The sequence below is a fragment of the Macaca thibetana genome, chromosome 7, assembly GCF_024542745.1.
Source record: "Macaca thibetana thibetana isolate TM-01 chromosome 7, ASM2454274v1, whole genome shotgun sequence".
Taxonomy (NCBI): Eukaryota; Metazoa; Chordata; class Mammalia; order Primates; family Cercopithecidae; genus Macaca; species Macaca thibetana.
In genome coordinates this window covers 95,036,730-95,050,828 of record NC_065584.1, presented here as the reverse complement: position 1 = coordinate 95,050,828, position 14,099 = coordinate 95,036,730, and the positions used below count along the sequence as shown (strand labels likewise).

Genomic DNA, 14,099 nt, shown 5'->3' with positions numbered 1-14,099 from the left:
ATATATATATATATATTTTTTTTTTTTTTTTTTTGGAGACGGAGACTCGCTCTGTCGCCCAGACTGGAGTGCGGTGGTGAGATCTCGGCTCACTGCAAGCTCCGCCTCCCGGGTTTATGCCATTCTCCTGCCTCAGCCTCCAGAGTAGCTGGGGCTGCAGGCCCCGCCACCCAGCCCGGGGAATTTTTTGTATTTTTAGTAGAGACGGGGTTTCACCGTGTTAGCCAGGATGGTCTCCATCTACTGACCTCGTGATCCGCCCACCTCGGCCTCCTAAAGTGCTGGGATTACAGGTGTGAGCCACCGCGCCCGGTCATATATACATTTTATCTTCTGTTCCATGTGCCCATTTCCTGGGCGCCTAGTAATAGACTCATAGAAGTTTCAAGCTGAAAGAAAGGGTTCTTGTAGCCCAGTGGATTTTCAGATGTGCTTTAGTGGCAAAAGTCTCCCTTCAAACAAAACTTTACACAGACACATATAAAGCAGAATAAAAAATAAAATAAGCATTGTTTAATGCTTATCTATGTAATAAATGCCATGTACTCTGTTAGGTGTTTTGCATGCATGATCTCATTTGTTCCTCCCTACAATAGTAAGAGAAGGTTGAAACAAGGAGGGTCGGGGAAGCCCTCCCCCTACTCACTCTCCCCGGGACAGACTGTTAGGCTCTGTTTAAATCATTGATCTGGCCCAGCCCTCATATCACACATGGGAACTCTAAGGCTAAGAGAGGTTAATCCACTTGTAGAAAGTAAGTTTTTGACAAGCCTAAAACTAAGGCTCAGGCCTTTCAGTTACCCATCCTACTTTCTTTGGGTTGCCTCACAATGCTTTTAATAGAGAGGTTGTTCATGTCCTCAATTAGGAGGTCTCATGAATAAACAGTTCCTTAGCTATGAAACTGGAAAACTCTTGACAAGATCACCCAAAATCAACTACTTACCTAGTGCTGACTTTCTTTTCTTTCTTCACCCCATAAGATAGGTTGCCATAGAGTCTTTAAGCTTTAGGATCAGAGGAAAATTTGTAGGTGATTGTTCCTGTAACTTGGGGTAAATGTCATTTTTTTTTTTTTTTTTTTTTCCGAGACAGAGTGTCGCTCTGTAACCCAGGCTGGAGTGCAGTGGCACGATCTTGACTCACTGCAACCTCCACCTCCTGGATTCAAGCGATTCTTGTGCCTCAGCCTCCAGAGTAGCTGGGGCTACAGGCACACAGCACCATGCCTGGCTACTTTTTATACTTTTAGTAAAGACGGGGTTTCACCATGTTGCCCAGCCTGGTCTCAAACTCCTGGCCTCAAGCGATCCACCTACCTCAGTCTCCCAAAGTGCTGGGATTGCAGGCTTGAGCCACCACACCCAACCAATGTCAAAATTTTTGACTGAAAATTTTGCCTTGAGCTACAGAAAGACTTTGGGAACCCTGTAAGTCTCATCAAATGCTTTCACCTATTAATGAAATGGTAATACTTTCCTTATATACACTAAATCGTATACTCTATGGAAAACATTCTGTATGCATTTACTATGTTAAGTGTCTTGCACGCACTATCTAATTTGTTCCTTACTACAACACTATGAGAAGGTAGAATTATTTTCCCCATCTTACTGATGAAATAATAGAGGTTCAAAGAGACATTCATGGTCAAAGGCATGTGGCCAGTAAGTGAGATGGATATAGAGATATAGATTGTCTGGCTCCAGAGGCTGGGCTGTTGCTAACTTTGATATGCTGAAAATTGGGATACACAGCTTCTGAAATGTTATCTGTATGATCCTCATTTAAAGCAGTGGCATAGGGGGGAGCTTCCTTGTTCCCTCCATCTTTACCCATGCCATCAGTTCTGCAGAATCAACCCACTGGTACCGTGGATAGATAGTCTACATTGCTTCAATAAGGAGCAGCAACTTCTGCTGTTTCTCTTTTCTATGACCTAGACTTGCAGCTTCAAGTTGGATGAGGAATAGTGAGACTACTCTGTCCTCAGACTGAATGTCAAGCTGAGCCTCTTTGTCATCAAGGATATCATTTCTATCACCAGGACTGGCTCATTAACAGGTTTAGAAAAAGAGAAACCATAGGCATTGGTAGGGAACTATATATAGCCAAAGAATTGGAGAAAGCCACTGGTTATAACAAAGCTTGTAGACAGATGTTCAAATAATGCATGGCAACAGGTAAGGAAGAGACTCAGTAACTTTAATAACTCTTTTAGAGCACATTTTGATATATGTCCCCACTCTTGATCCCACATCTCTTTGTAGTTTTAACAGTTTTTCTGCTCCCCTGACTACAAAATACTCGGAAAGAGTAGACTATGCTCACTGACTACAATTCTTTTCCTCCTTATCTCTCAAGAGAGTTCAAAAACACACTTTAATCAGATTTTCATTATCTACTGCAGCTCTTGTCAAGGTCATCAGTGACTTTTACACTGCTAACCCAAACATCAGTTCTCAGTCCTCAACTCGAGCAGATCTCACAGACTGGTCATTCCCACTTCGAGACGCTCTCTTTACTTGGCTTCCAAAACATCATTCCCTCCTGGTTTTCTTCCTACCTCCTTGGCCACTCTTACATGATGCTCCTTTACTCATTCTGACTAATGTTTTCAGCCTCTAAACCTTAGCATGTACTAGGAATCAAATCTCAAAACTTTTCTCTACCTACACTAACTCTAGGTAGTCTCAAGAAATTCACCAATATACTGATATCTCCAAAATGTGTATCTCTGGTTTGGAATTGGTATTCATTTTTCATTGAGTATGTAATAGAAACTTCAAACTTAACAGAAACCAAACTCCTGGTGCCCACTCCATCCAAAGTGTAACCTTCCCCTTCTTAAAAAAATGGCAACTCTGTTCTGCAAGTTGCTCAGGAAAGAAAAAGAAAGAAGCAGCCTGACACCATCTTTAATTCCTCTCATTCTGTCATAGACTACAGTCAGCACATCGAGAAAGTCTAAAGGTCCTATCTTGAAGATAAAATTGGAATCTGACTACAGTTGCTCCTTGGTATACGTGGAGGATTGGTTCCAGGACCCCTGTAGATACCAAAATCCATGCATAACCAAGTCCTGCAATTGGCCCTGCCGACCCCTGTATGGGAAAATTTAGCTCTCTGTATGTGTGGGTTTTGCATTCCATGAAAACTGCCTTTTGTTGAAAAAAAAAAATCTGTGTATAAGTAGACCCAGTGTCCACCTCTCCTGCAATCATTTCTCAAAGGACTTGATAATTTTTCTTTACTGCACAAACATTTGTGAAATACTTGTTCCCTCTCAGGCATCACAAGTACAGATATGAAAGGATGTTTTCTCTTCTTTCAGTGCAGGGAGATTGAAGACAGACAAGAGAATGGAGAAAAACACTTGGGTTGAAAATCAAACTTTGATATAGAATGTTTAAGGTAATTAAAAAGTTTACAAACAGTAAAGTTTTTCTTACTGTTGTTTGTTTGTTTTTGAGATGGAGTTTCGCTCTTGTTGCCCAGGCTGGAGTGCAATGGCATGATCTCGGCTTACTGCAACTCGGCTTACTGTACAAGCGATTCTCCTGCCTCAGTCTCCCAGGCAGCTGGGATTACAGGCATGTGCCACCACGCCCGGCTAATATTTGTATTTTTAGTATATATGGGGTTTCACCATGTTGGCCAGGCTGGTCTCAAACTCCTGACCTCAAGTGATCCACCCGCCTCGTCCTCCCAAAGGACTGGGATTACAGGCATGAGCCATCGTGCCCAGCCTATTTTTTAAAAATATAGTTTAAGCTGTATTTTTAAAAATATAGCTTAAAACATTTCAAAAACAATGAAGTTAGCTTTGTTTGCCTTTTTTTCTGTCATGACTTGTGGAGAAAGGAGAAACTGACAACGTGTGCATCTTCAAGTGGAAGAAATTTTGGTCCACGGGTGGTATGGACCAAAAGTAATAAAACTTCCCTGGCTTGACCCAAAGATAGACCCATGAAAATTTATGAGGAAGTATAATGATATCACTAGCACATAAAATAACTCCACATTTCTGTGGCAATCCTCCATTTGTGATCCTAATCTCTCACCAGTTAAGAATGACATGATTTATCAATAATGCCTTCCACTTCCTCTTATCCAGAACAGGATATATCCACTTTTTTCACACCAATTATACCCTGAGCTCAAGAACAGCCATAACTGCACAGGTGTTTTTACCTCTTCCTAGGACTGACAAGGTTGAATATATAACAAAGTTTTGTAATTCTCTCTCTCGAGATCCTATGGTAACTAGTAGACCAAATCACCCATGAAAGGGAGATGTATACAGTCTGAAATTTGCCCCCTTCCATATAGGAATGAAAACAGGTGACAGTCCATCAACACCAGGCACAACCTCTTCTGGCTGTGCGTTACCATTGCACACTCCTCGGTAGCATGGATGGTGTGGATTGGTAATACACGTGCTGTACAAAGGAATCTGCCTGTGGTCTGGAGACAACCATGAACAGAGCTCTGGAGTCTCAGAGGAAAATTTACAGCATACAAGTCAGGGCCCAGATGAGCTCTTACCAGCAGGTGCAAATGCAGAATGAAGGGACACTGGAGTCACATTTTGGTGACACACACCACCCTAAGCTCTCTACTCTTTACTCTGAAGTTTTTTATGCAGGTTTGCATCATTAATTGATTGATTGATTGATTTCTGGAGATGCTTATGATTCCTAATCCATGGAGAAAGGGAGAGAGAGAGAGAGAAAACAGGAGAGAAAGAGTGAAACAGAGGGGCTGTCCAGAGACACAGCAGGGGAATTTTTATTGCTTAAAATAGGAAGGTGGTGATTATTTTTATCTTAACTTCATGTGGTGCTTGCTTCACCTGGGGCTGTCTTCCCCGAATGTTTGAGAGAGACGGCTGGAGGGATTCTGTCCTCCTGGCACTGCTGCCCCACCAGCCGGAGCTTCCTGCTTGCTTTTAACCTTAATGGGTTAACTTCATAAAACGGCAGCTCTTTATTCCAGCCTGAGATTTCCCATCATACTTTAGGACCAGCGAACCGTCCCTTCTTTGATGGCACCTTTTGGCTCCACAATAGAAGCCAATTTGTTAGACTTCTTTACAGGTCAGGGGCTGCGTGAAGATGTGGAGGGCGCAGCAGTGGGCACTGGAAAATGAAGTTGTATTCGCTTGGCAAATTATACGTCTGCTGCACTTTATGGGCCCTGATTTCCTTCCGTCTCCTTTCGCCTCACTCTCTCTGCCCCCTCCCCATTCCCTTGCCTTTCCTTTAAACTGAGGAAGCGTGTATGTGAGATATCGTCACATATCCAGTTAATGTAGGTTAATAGATTGATTCCAGTGACACGGATCATAATGAACAGTAAATTGTTTTATCTCTTAAGTCTTATTTGGTCAGCCAGGAAAACATATGAGGTAATATGGCTTGGACTAAATGGACCGTATAATAGATCTCCTTCTAAAGAATCAGGACAGGGTGACAGCACCTCTTATGATTAATGAAAATAATAATGGTCCTGAAATTGAAATTTTTCTAATTTTTTTTCCCTTCTCCTCTCTTGACTGCCACCAAAAACTTCAGCCAGGAGATGATTTGTGTACAATAACTGCCTCTGACTTCTTCTTCAGCTAAGAATATACATTTAGGGAGGGGGGAAAGGGAGGGAGGGAAGCAAAGGAATGAATTGGTTTATAGAATTCAAAATGTGCCACTCAGAGGGCCAGGAGAGCCTTGGTGCCAATTTGTTTTCCATAGAGTTTCACTGGAAAGCCTTCATATACAGCATGAGAATTTGGGTAAATATCTTTGGCATCAGATATGGTAGAGGTCAGTCGATTATTTACCTGGATTAAAATCTATTCTGTCTTTAGATGTTTTCTGAAACCACGTCATCTTCCCCCTTCTACCTCCATTTCTCTTTGGGCAAAAGAGTTTTGTTTTCTTCCATATCTCTACATCAAGGCCTCTGTCTTCTCACTTTCTCAGAGAAAACAAGTGCATTTCTCAGTTTCTCATGGAGTATTACTTTGAAAGTCTTTGGGAAGAAAAGGGAAGGAGAGAAATTTGATTAATTGTTTTATCAACAGACACAAAGGCATTACCCCTTTTGAAGGAAAAAATGACAGCAAGTTATCCTGATACGTTCTGTACCAAGAGACTTGCTCCAGTTACAGATAATGAGGATCTTAATGAAATTTGAGAAGGTTCCTGTTCTTTGGTAAGAGAAAAAATAAGGAGATCCAGTGAAAGGAGTAGGACCTTCAGCTTCCACTTGAATAAAGACCATTACCTTCGAGTCATTTCTTCCACACTGCAGGTCACATATCATTTGGACAGCAGCCTGAGAAATGTGTTCAGGCTGTTTGAGGTGGAAGTGGCATACAAAACTGAGACTACCCATCTTTCTCTCAGACTCTGTTCAAATTCTGTTCAAATTGATTTCCTAAGATTTTGTCTTGCACAATCTTAAGTAGTTGCTTGTAGAAATTCTTCATGGCAATGTGATCTATTCTATTAGGTTTTACCACAGCAAAATAGACAATCATGGAATCAGGCAATTCCAACAGGTATAATCTTTCAATGCAGATCTTTGAGGAAGTGTTGCTTTGGCAAAACACTTGCTTACCTATAGAGAATACAATTAAGACAGTGATGTAAATCCTATATAGACAATTATTTAGTGTCTCTTTGAAATAAATCCTTCTTCAAATAACTCCCCAAATTACTTCATTGAAATTTTTACTTTTCTACCAGTTATGATTGCAAGATGCAAAACTAATGTCTCCATTCATTTATAAATAAAAAATGAATAAAAAATTAAATCTAAAGATATCAAAAAATATGTTTTTAGTATATTTATAATTCAAAAAAGCAGATTGCAAAATAACATATGACATGATTCTCTTTGTTTATGGTTACAAGCTTATGGTTATATATCTTTATATATAATTCATATATGTATACTTATATTTAAATTAGATATACATGCTTCTGTATGTCACATCATGAAAAAATGAATGATCAAACATTTAACTGTTGTCACTTTCTAACAGATGAAATGTTGGAAGTGGAATGAGAAATTGTAAATTTTCTCTGTAATTTTTAGCATATCACCATAAGTAATTATTACTTTTGAAATAAAATAGAAAATCAACAGACAAGGCTTGGTGGCTCATGCCTCTAATCCCAGGGCTTTAGGAGAAGGCTTTAGGAGAAGGAGATCACTTGAGGCCAGGACTTTGAGAACAGTCTGCATCACATAGCAAGCCTCCACCTCTACAAAAAAAATTATATGTGTGTGTGTGTGTATATATAATATATGTATATATGTGTGTGTGTATATATATAATATATGTATATGTGTGTGTGTATATATATAATACATGTATATATGTGTGTATATATAGTGTGTGTGTATATATATAGATATGTGTGTGTATATACACCAGGCATGGTGGTACATACCTATAATCCTGACTACTCAAGAGGCTAAGGCACCAAGATCACTTGAGCCTAGGATTTCCAGGCTGCAGTGAGCTATGATTGCCCCACTATACTCCAGCCTGGGTGACAGAGCAACACCCTGTCAGAAAGAAAAGAAGGAAAGAAAGAAAGAATTGATTTAGAAAAGTGGACAATATTCTTTTAAGAAAAGAGCCTTTTGAAATGTGTTTGAAAAATGCCTAATTTTTTGGACCCATTTGGTATATTTCCCTTTCCAGGGTATTTCTTGAAATTAAATGAGAGTATACTGTTACAAAATAAATTTGATCTGCACTTAATAAATGAAATGACCTATTATGCGTTCTATTGTGCTGTTTTTATATCTATTATTGCATTTTATATGTTTAGTCTGTCTCTGTAAATATATTTGGGATATTTATTCCTAACCCTTTTTTAACAAAAAAGTATTTTTTAAAAAATTTATTATTTTGTAGACAAAATCTATACTACTAGAAGTTGGAAAAACCTAAATTGCACTGGGAATGCAAAGTATACTTAATAGGAAGGGACTCTTGGGCCTAAAATAAATGCTGTGAATATTTTGTAGATGGTTTGGAGCTGGAACTAATTCATATTGGTCTGAAGTGCTCACTGTTCAGCCTTCATGAAACCACAAGGAGAGCTACCCTATTTGAGAAATCAAGTTGAAGCCTGGAAACCAAAAAGAAGTTCTTAAGTTAAAGGCTGAAATCTTCAAACTAAAATTAAGTGTCATATATATTCTTAATTTCAAGTAGAGATGATAGAATTATTTATGATCCATGATGCTTGATTGCATTAAACAGCTTGGAAACTATCTCATCCCAGAAGTCATTTCACAACATGGTGGAAAATGTCAATAAGTGCCATAACATCCAAGTAGTTTGTTGGAGGGGCAGAATCTATTCATTTTAGTTCATGCTTCTAGATGTCATCAATAGAGCTTCCAAATGATCCCAAATATTGTTTATTCAGCTGAAATGTTTCTTTCCTTCATTTTTTGTTACCAAATCAAAACATCCATCCTGATTTTTAATTAAGCTCCTACCTGTTAATGTGTACAAATCTTTCTCACTTTGACTTTCAATCATTTATTTGGTGCGTACTGAAAAATCTTGAGGATTAATTTTTGAGAAAGTGATAAAGAGGAATTGATAGATACCTTGGATATCTATTTGAAATTGATACCCTAAATTTGAAAAATCTCAAGGGATTAAACTTTTGCTGCGTCCTTGATATCAAATTTTAAAATATTTAATGACCATTGTCTTTTGTCTTGGCATTCCCTGTGGAGTAGTCCAATATTTATTTTTAACCATCCAAAGTACATAGGTAGGAAAAACAGGAATGAGATTTTATTTGTAATGGCATACATTTGTAAACATCCAGAGGATTTGATTCACTAAATTTGTGTGTGTGTAACCAAGTTCAGTTAACCAAGTCCTCTGGACACGTGTCTGTGCGTGTGTGTGTGTGTGTGTGTGTGTGTGTGTGTGTGTGTGTGTGTGTATGCCACTTAATGAGAAAGAGGATAAAATCAATCAATAAAAGTATATATATACTAATCACGATTTTGTAAAAAACCAAACACACACATAGAATAGGAATTAGGAAAGACAGTAATCATCCCCAACTGTTAGGATTAAGGATTAGATTTAGGGGTAAGAATTTTTTTCTTTTTAAATATATTTCTGCATCCTGCAAAATTTTAGCATGGTCATATTACTTGCATGACTGAGAAAACAATAATAGCTAACTGTTCTTATGTGTTAGGGACTGGTATCAATACCTTACATAAAATAACACTTAATTTTCAAAACCACTCTTTGAGATAGTATTATTTTTACCTTGATTTAGAAATTAGGAAGTCTAGTGTCACAGAGGTTGAGTAACTTGCTCAAGGTCAGATAGCTGGCACATGCTGGAGCCAGGTACATACTGGTACGTGACAGAGCCAGGATTTGAACCAGCTTGCCTGGGTACAAAGCATGAGCTTTCAGGACACTTTCTAAATAAAACAGGTTGTCCGAACAGCATTTTTGTGATCATATAGTCACTTAAATGATATTACCAAGGAAGATAACCTCTGGCAAACCCAAGTGTAAGATATCTAAATCTGAATAAAAACAAGTACATTAACATGTTTCTGATGTCAAGGTTCAGAGTTGTTTAATTTTATATAATTTAATTTTCTTTATTCTAATTGTAGACTTTGCTAACATGTCTATGATGGGCAGTTTTGACCTTCTGGTTTCATGCTCAAAGGGGACATGCTATTAAAACTGGGCTCTTATAGCTGTGTCTATCTGGCATCAAATCAAGTAGTGGTCTTCTGGTTAGAAGATCAATGTGGATAGACTAAATATTCCAAACGCCCAAAGGAAACAATTTCTTACTTAATGCCGTCAAATTAATTATACAGTTGTTGAATCTTTACTTCAGTTCAAAATGTGCATGGTCATTAAATAAAACAAATACCTGCTTTATATATGTTTGCTCTGATGAAAAGAGCTTAGTTCAAAGAACAAAAGCTCTAGCCATATAAGAAAGTTAATTGCATGAGCCTATTGGCGCCTAGTTTTCTTGGCAGAGTCCCTTCAAACTCTAAAATTCTAAATTTAAATAAGCCCCCATCTTCTAAAATATCTATCTATCTATCTACATATAGATAATCATCCTCTATCTACATTACTATCTGGAATTTAATACACACACACACACACACACACACACGCACGCACACACACACACACACTCCACTATTTGGAATTCTAAGCAAATAGAATAAGCAGTAGTTGCAAACCATGCTCTCACCTCCTACATAACCCAAGGTTATGCTCTTGCCTGCTCCTCTGCCCTACCCACGAGGTACACAGTACCTCCCGTCGTGCCTCCTTCTGAGTCGTAGGAGCTTTAGGGTAATTATCAGGGCATGTTCTTAGACCCAGTCTTCTTCTCTACCTGCCCAGAGGATGTAGAAGACCAGAAAACTCAGCCTGTTCTTTTGTGTTTCTGTTGTCTCACACTGCTCAGTTCTTTCTACCCTTGGCTATTTTGTTCTGACCTCTGCTCTACCTGGTATTATTTCTTCTGTATTTTCTTCCAGATCTTGCCCATTTATACTTTTCTGTCCCCCTTATCCTTCTGCTCTTGGAGAAAATAAATAAATTTTATTTTTAAAAAAGCTAGTTATGCTTGATTATCATATGTAGTCCTTATCTGTATCTGGGAAAAGGCAAGCTATACATTTTTTAAGTTAAGCTAATCATAATGAAAAATAGCATCAACAACCATTGAAGCTCTTCTTGTAAGTGTACTAAAAGAGCTCTGGAAATTTTCTATAAAACATTTGTCGTCATTCTTCTCTAATTCTAGTTATTTTCTTTAAATACCAAAAGCATAAATAGCTTCACAGATATCTCTTATTACGTATATCTATCGATGTTGCAACAGAATTGCTCAGATTTTCATCCATATTGTAGGTTTTTGTGTTTTTTGTTTTTAGTTAGCCTGGGAGCCTATGTGCATTTAAGCATTCCTCTAAGGAATTCTCTGTTCTAGATTTCAAGATGCCAATATATTCTTTTAGCATTCCCTAAATTTTCAACAGTAAACTCACAGCTTTGCAGATTCTCATTCTGCTTCTTGGAGAGAATGTACGTCTTTACATATTTGCAGATTCATGTGTGAAACTTTAGATTAGCCTTCGGGAACCTTGTGTTAATTAAAAAAGGGAAATCAATGGGCCTGTGAATCCACCTTTTCCTGGGGTTGATTAAAATCCACGAAGAAATTAAGACCAATCTAAACAGAAAAACTACATGGGTGGGAGAAATATTTACCATGTAAACACAACTCTCTCTCAAGCACACATAAAATACATTATTTTTTTATTGAAGAAAAAAGATATTAAAAAATCCAGTGACTGATTTTGCTTCCTGAACCAAATCAAATATTTTTTTGTCAGAGCTCTCATAACTGCAGCCTGCAGAGGTCACGGCCTTAACTTTCTCCTTCAGATGGTCTGTGAGTGGAATGTCCTTACCATTAAGGCTCCTTTTTGTTTTCCTTGGGAGGGTTTTGCTTACACTGGCAAGCAGCTGAGACGAACCAAGGTTCTCTAGACTCTGTTTATTAGGTTTTTATCTTCTTATCAGAGTCTTCCTTCTTAAATCATGTCAGCATTTTACCACTCTTCAGGGATTCCTGGTGTTTTATTGTCTATGAACTGCTTGGGGGGTGGTCAGGCAGGGAGCTCGCCTAACAAATATAACATTTATATAATAGTAGAACCAGAGAGGATGCTGCGTTCACTTATTATTCCCACACTCACCCGACGCTTCCTCTCCCCCTGCTGGTGAGGAGCCCCCGGGAAGCCCCTTGCCAGCTCAGCCCACGCTTATTTGTCAACGAAGTGACATGGCTTCTCTGTGGACAACCTGCTTTTCAGTTATTTTGAGTGGCTCTTTAAGCCCATATGTACTTGCTTAAGCCATTTTCAATCATCCGAAGAGACCATTGGGTGAGTGGGCGATTGCTTTGAACTTGAGAACATTATTGGGTTTCGTTCACAGATGTCATCTGGATGTAGGGGGTCCATTTCTATACCTGCTTTTCCTACCACATCGGATTCAGACTTTAAAATAACCTCACGGCAAAGTATCCAAACTTCGTAGTCTAAGTACAAGGTTTGGAGGGAAGGTGAGAAAAATTGCCTAGCTTTAGCTAAGGCAGGGGTTTTATGGGGCAGTGGAGGGAGGTGGCCGGAAACCAGGAAGGCAAGAGGAACGCTCACTGCTGGGAAAGTGAATCATCTCTTTTCCCTTTCATTGCTACCCACATGACTCATAATAGTATTATGTTTTTAACCATAGGCTGATTATGTCTAGTCACATGTGTTTAAAACAAGTTCTAAAAATAAGGTTAATTAAGAAAAAACACCTCGTCAGAAAAAAAAAAAAAAAGATCCACATCTTTTCACTGAGGTCATAAAGTGACTTTACTGTATTGTTATTAATACATATTGGTTTCAAAATTGGTAAAAACAACAAGACAATGGCAACAAAACAACTTCTAAAGAGCATGAGGTTCTAAGGCAGTAGGTTATGCTGATAAACAAATTCTTTTAGATATAAATTAATCTATTTATTAGGTTGGTGAAAAAGTAATTGTGGTTTCTGCCATAAGCTCATATAAGATGTGAGTTTGATCTACAAGGGGGGACTATAGTTATTAAAGAGCATTCAACTGCTTTCTAATGTTCATCTATCTTTTCAAAAAATATTTGTTGAGTGCTTACCTATGTAAGGCATTGTTTATCTGGGAATCTCCAGTCTACTGGGACATGGGAATAACTGCCTGGTGTACATACTGGTCTGTGTACTCTTGTCTTAGTGCACTGTCCCAGAGAATATAAAATTCTCTTTCTAGTGGTGAGTAACTGTTTACTCCTACTCTTTGTTAAGACCTCAGGGTATGTTCAGTATTCCACAGTAAGGAAGTGTAAATTCGATGGAGAATCACGTGGGTTTCTTTTTTATTTTTTTCCCTCTAATGAATCTTGAATGACATTTTTTTTCTTTAAGAGCATTTTCCCTACTTATTAAAGCAATAAGTTCTTGTAGAAAAGTGCTTAACATAACAGTTTCATGGCCAGTTTTCCCTTCCAGCTGATAACATCGCAGAGAAAGACGAACACAAGGCTTGGAAATTTGGGACTAAATACTACCATGATTTTTCAGATAAAAATGAATAGAATAAAAGATGTTTGAAATTTTATCATGAAGACTTAAGTGCATTTTTCAACTGAGTTTCTACTTAGTTTTTTTTTTTCCCCTCAGTTCTCTTATCACAGCAACTCAAATTTGAGAGACTTACCATCTTCACTAATCCATCACTTGAGCTTCATTTTCATGATTTTCTATGACTTGAGTACTCCAACTATTTAGGGTTCCCTGTACTGCCTCAGCATCAACATAATTTTGCCTTCATAATTGATTTATTGTACCCTTCACAGAAAAAAAATATGAATAAAGTCCTGGATTTTACTAGAATATAAATGATAATTGCTGATATAAATAAAACACTTGGTAGGACTACTGCTCTCATGAAGTTTAAACTTCCAAGGCTTTCTAAACTTAGTAAAATGATATTAGACATCTCCTTGTTGTTATTATTATAATAATTTCTTAAAGATACCATGGTTGACTCAGGGTTATTCATTTTTTCATCATTCATTCAGCTAGCATTTATTTATTAGCTACTGTCTTCCAGACCTAGTGTTAGGTATTAAAAGAAAGAAGAATTAAACATAATACTTATTTTTGTTACGAGCTCCTACTTGAGTTTCCTAGAGTTTTGTTAGCTTGTAAAGAAATATTTACAATACAGTAGATAAGAGCTATATGACATCACAATGGGGAGAGCCATGGATTTTTTGGAGAAGACCCAGTCAAGTGGAGAGTTAGGTCCCAAAGAAAAAGGAATTTAGGGGAAGAGTTCATATTTCAGACAGAGAAGTGTTAGGTTTGGGCATAAGGAAAAGAATATAAGGAAAATAATTGCCCTGGGGAAGGCACAATTTCCCAGTAGCTGGCAGGTATTGGAGGAAGAGATTGGGGG

The 14,099-nt window shown here is 38.1% G+C and overlaps 1 protein-coding gene across 1 annotated transcript in view; it reads right to left on the bottom strand.

Moving 5' to 3' along the window:
• Positions 1 to 14,099, bottom strand: part of LOC126959367 (NF-kappa-B-activating protein-like) — a 135,913-nt gene that overhangs the window by 21,555 nt on the left and 100,259 nt on the right. The window lies entirely within an intron of this gene.